This window comes from Tachyglossus aculeatus, chromosome 2, assembly GCF_015852505.1.
Source record: "Tachyglossus aculeatus isolate mTacAcu1 chromosome 2, mTacAcu1.pri, whole genome shotgun sequence".
In the NCBI taxonomy this organism is placed as follows: domain Eukaryota; kingdom Metazoa; phylum Chordata; class Mammalia; order Monotremata; family Tachyglossidae; genus Tachyglossus; species Tachyglossus aculeatus.
The window spans coordinates 16,348,439-16,353,749 of record NC_052067.1 but is presented as its reverse complement, the minus strand read 5'-3'; the positions used below and the strand labels follow the sequence as shown (position 1 = coordinate 16,353,749).

Genomic DNA, 5,311 nt, shown 5'->3' with positions numbered 1-5,311 from the left:
TTCATCTGTCCTGTCCCTTACCTTGTCTTCTGCTGCCTAGTTGTTTCCGCCCCCGAGCAATTCCATGGATGCATCCTTCCCAGAAAGCCCATGAAACCTCCATCCACAATCATTCTGGTAGTGTATCCATACAGTTTTCTTGGTAAAAACACGGAAGTGGTTTACCATTGCCTCCTTCAATGCAGTAATCTTGAGTCTCCACCCTCGACTCTCTCACCTGCTGCTGCTGCTCAGCACAGGTGAGTTTTAACTTGTAGCAGATTGCCTTCCACTCGCTAGCCACTGGCCAAGCTAGGAATGGAATGGGTAGGCCTCTGCTTGACTTTCCCTCCCGTAGCCGAGACTGGTAGAGTACTGGAAACTCTCCAGGTGTGATCCCAAGAGGAGTCTCATACCTACTGCTTCCCAGATCAATAAACGAAGAGAATACTAGGGTATTCTGAAATTCAGTTTCCAGCGGACATGGGGCTCAAGCTTTAGGTATTGGAATGGGGGAAGAGCTGAGATGTAACTCTGCACTGTACAGACTAGGAAACTGAATCACAGAGAAGTTAAGAGACTGGCCCGAGGTAACACAGCAGGCATGAAACTGAGCTGGGATGACAATCTATGTCTCCTGTCTCCCAGGCCCATGCTCTTTCCCCTAGGCACACTGTATTTTCCTAGGTGCTTAATCTGATTCATTCATTCAGTGGACACTCAATAAATATCATCACTCTTAGGGCACGAAGACTTGGTCTTCAGCACTAGCAACTTAGTTACTTCATTTCCCCCCAGCTTTCAGAAGAAACGTCAGCCCCGACAAGAGGCAAAATGCAAATTAAAAATTAGAGTCTCGTCTCGGAGGGGTGAGTCCAAAAGGAAAAAAAAACATTCAAAGTAGGTGGGGGAAATAGCCACCAATATGTGGCTCTGCCTTAGCTCTCCCTCAGTTGCTTTGGGGGTTAAAGAATAACCCCCACTAAGGACTCTTGAGGGACTCAGGCTGTATCACATCACTCAGCAGCAGCTTCTTGGAGGTGTGCGGGAGACAAAGGAGCATTAGAATTCAGCTCAGGGCATGGATGCAACGCTCTCGCATAAAAGATGAAATAACCTTGTGTTTCCAGAAATCATTCTGCATGGAACATTCAGTTACTTCCTGGCAGCTGTACTGAGTGGGTCTGTTCAGCCAGGCTGGTTGGCAGGTGGCACTAATGAGAAGCTTGATTCGGATGGGACTCCCATGCTTTGGGGGGTGCAGATCTTTTCTAGTTGATTTCCCAGTGAACAAAACATTTTTAGGTTGCTCCTCAGTATTCCTAGGGATAATGTTCCCCCCCCAGCATTAGCTGTTTGCAGGTGGAGTTTGATGTTCTTGGGTTCCAGGAGGATTCGCCAATTGTATTCCTAAATTAAATTTATCAAGTTGTCCTAAAAATACAAGTTTCTCGGCACAGTCTGTTTCCTCCTTTTCTGACAGTGGTTGTAACTTAAACAGTCAATCGATCAATCGGTTGTTTTTATTTAGCACTTACCATATGCAGGGTACTGTACTAAGTGCTTGGGAGAGTACCAGAAGACAATATCACAGACACATTCCCTGCCCATTCCATCTGCACATTTTCTTGGACTGTGCCAAGTTCAGATGCCCCAATAGTTCCAGCTATTATCAATCGGGCAACCAATGTTATTTATTCATTCATTCATTCAATCAATCGCATTTTTTGAGCACTTACTGTGTGCAGAGCACTGTACTAAGTGCTTGGGAAGTACAAGTTGGCAACATATAGAGACGGTCCGTACCCAACAACGGGCTCACAGTCTAGAAGGGGAAGACAGACAAAAAAACGAAATGTGGTCAGGTATCAAGGCATCAGAATAAATAGAAGTAAAGCTAGATGCACATCATTAACAGCATAAATAGAATAGTAAATATGTACAAGTAAAATAAATAGAGTAATAAATCTGTACAAACATATACAGGTGCTGTGGGGAGGGGATGGAGGTAGGGCAGGGGGGTGGGGAGGAGGAGAGGAAAAAGGGGGCTCAGTCTGGGTTATTTACTGATCATTTATGGTGGGCACAGCTTTGTGCTAAATGCTGGGAAAATACAATACAGCCTCTGGCTGGTCAGATGAGTAGGTATAACATACTCAGCCCATCATCATTTATGTACATAATCTGTCTGTCTCCCGCTCTAGACTGTAAGATCATTGTGGGCAGGGAATGTGTCTGCTTTTGTTATATCATACTCTCCCAAACACTTAGTCTAGTGCTGTGCACACAGTAAGTGCTCGGTTAATATGAATGACTAACTAGACTGTCAACTCCCAGTGGACAAGGATTGTGTCTACCAACTCTATCATATTGTACTCTTAAATAAATAAAAACTAACTGTGATATTTGTTAAGTGTTTATTATGTGCCAGGAACTGTCCTAAGCGCTGGGATGGATACAAGCAAATTGGGTTGGACGCAGTCCCCGTCCCATGTGGGGCTCACAGTCTCAATCTCCATTTTACAGATGAGGGAACTGAGGCACAGAGAAATGAAGTGACTTGCCCAAGGTTGCACACCAGATAAATGGTGGAGCTAGGTTTAGAACGCATACCTTCCGACTCCTAGGCTCTATCCACTACACCTTGTTGCTTTTCAAAAGCACTTAGTACAGTGCGTTACACAGCATAAGTGCTCAATAAAAATAATAATAATGATGGCATTTGTTAAGCGCTTACTGTGTGAAAGCACTGTTCTAAGTGCTGGTGGGGATACAAGGTGATCAGGCTGTCCCATGTGGGGCTCACAATCTTAATCCCCATTTTACAGATGAGGGAACTGAGGCCCAGAGAAGTGAATTGACTTGCCCAAAGTCACACAGCTGACAATTGGTGAATTTGAACCCATTACCTCTGACTCCAAAGCCCGGGCTCTTTCCACTGAGCCACGCTGCTTCTCAATAAATACCCTTGCTTGATTGAGAGTGGACCTTCACTCTGTCAGGACTTCTCACACTAGTACGGTGTGTGGCACATGGTAAATGCTTAATAAATACTATCATAATTATTATTATTCCATTCTTTAATTCCTTCCTAGCAATGACCGTGGTATATCTTCCTCTCTTTACATCTCTCTCACTGGGTCTGTCTGTGACTCTGCGGAAGTCCTGAAGCCCCAGTAGCAGCCCGGAAAAAGCACTGCCTAAAGCATGATGATAATAATCATAAAAACAGTAGTGGCATTTTTCAAGTGCTTACTGTGTGCCAAGCACTATCCTGAACTCTGGGATATATACAAGCAAATCGGGTTGGACATAATCCCTGTCCCACAAGGGGCTCGCAGCCTCAATCCCCATTTTACAGATGAAGTAACTGAGGCCCAGAGAAGTTAACTGACTTGCCCAAGGTCACACAGCAGACAAGTGGCAGAGCTGGGATCAGAACACAGTCCTTCTGACACCCAGGCCTGTGTTCTATTCACTAGGCCACACTGCTTCTTAGTGCGGTTACTATTACTCAGCATGGATCTACGGGGTTACCGATTCCATTTTAGACTTAGGTCCACATCAACGAAAGACCATTTCATGGTAGGCTCAGCATCATTACAGCCTGTTGGTCTATCGATTTCCTTCACAATCCCACTGGTATTTTCCCCACTTTGGACTCCGGCAAGCTAAGCGCTATTTTCCTGTTCCCTAAAGAAGAGCGGAGCCCCACAGTCTCGGCTGCAAAGATGCTGTGCCAGGGATGTGGTGGACACAACATCAGCTGCTAATGCGGAAATCAAGCCTGGCTACCAAGCCCTTCTCATAATGACTTGTTGCAGAAAGAGATCCCCCATGATATCACATCCCAGAGCCCAACAATTCTGGAACAAGCAAGTCCCTTCCCCCTCCTGCTTCCCGACCATGAGTGAACATCAGAGATGAGAAACCTCTAGTGCCGCAGGAAGTGAGATGCATCCAATGAGGTGGAGCTGAATGCATGTGCTTAGGAGATCTTCTCTAGGCCTGGGCACTGACTGGCAAGCATGTTGCCTGGAGCTGGGTTAATATGCAGGGCGTGTTCAGTACGGAAAGTGCACCTGATGTCTGGGGATCGTACAAATCCTTATGGCCCCTAAATATCTCCTTTGGTGGATCCCATCGTAAGGGTGCAGGTTGATTGTGTTGCAAGCTGGTTTGCTCTTCCAAAGGCTGGAACTGGAATAGCTATTCCTTTGTTGCCCTGCTGGCATTAACAGCTATTTGAGTTTGACCTTCTGCCCTTTTCTTTTAGTTCATACCAATAGATCAATCAACGTTTTTATTGAATGTTTACTATGTGCAGAGCACTGTACTACTACTACTACTACTAATAATGGCATTTGTTAAGCGCTTACTATGTGCAAAGCACTGTTCTAAGCGCTGGGGAGGTTACAAGGTGATCAGATTGTCCCACAGGGGCTCGCAGTCTTAATCCCCATTTTACAGATGAGGTAACTGAGGCCCAGAGAAGTTAAGCGACTTGCCCAAAGTCACACAGCTGACAGCTGGTGGAGCCACTTTGAACCCGTGACCTCTGACTCCAAACCCCGGGCTCTTTCCACTAAGCCATGCTGCTTCTCTGCTTCACTACTAAGCACTTGGGAGAGTAATAATAATAAAAATTGAGGCATTTGTTAAGCACTGTACCAAGCACTGGAATGGAGACAAGCAAATAGGGTTGAACGCAGCCCCGGTCCCACATGGGGCTCACATTTTAAATTGCCATTTTACAGATGAGGTAACAGGTACAGAGAAGTGAAGTAACTTGCCCAAGGTCACAGAGCAGACAAGTGGCAGGGCCGGAATTAGAACCCAAGTCCTTCTGACTCATAGGCTCGTGCTCTCTCCACTAGACAAAGCTGCTTCTACTTCAGTATAAGAGAGTTCTATTTGCTGAGGACTCACAATGTGCTAGGAATTGGAGAGGAAACACCCAAGATATTGGCTCTATTGGGAAAATACATTCTAAGGTCAGTGAGACATTTGTCACATTATTATTATTATTATTACTATTATTATTATTATTATTATTATATGCTGTTGAGTCATTCCTGATTCATAGCGACTCCATGGATATACCTTCTCCAGAACATCCTGTCCTTTCCCATAATCTGCAACCTTTCTAATGGTTCTTCCATTGTTGTTACCCATCTAGCTGCTGGTCTGCCTCTTCCACATTTTCCCTGGACTTTTCCTAGCACTAGTGTCTTCTCCAGATAATTAGTCCTCCTAATTATGTGTCCAAAATATGCTAATCTAAGTCGAGTCATTTAACCTTCCAAAAGACCACTTTGTTTTAATATGCTTC

The 5,311-nt window shown here is 45.0% G+C and overlaps 1 non-coding gene across 1 annotated transcript; it reads right to left on the bottom strand.

The window, feature by feature from the left end:
• Positions 1-249: 249 nt before the first annotated feature.
• Positions 250-387, bottom strand: LOC119924701. Its single transcript, XR_005449397.1, has one exon. It is a non-coding gene; the product is annotated as a small nucleolar RNA SNORA7 (small nucleolar RNA).
• Between the last annotated feature and the right edge of the window lie 4,924 nt (positions 388-5,311).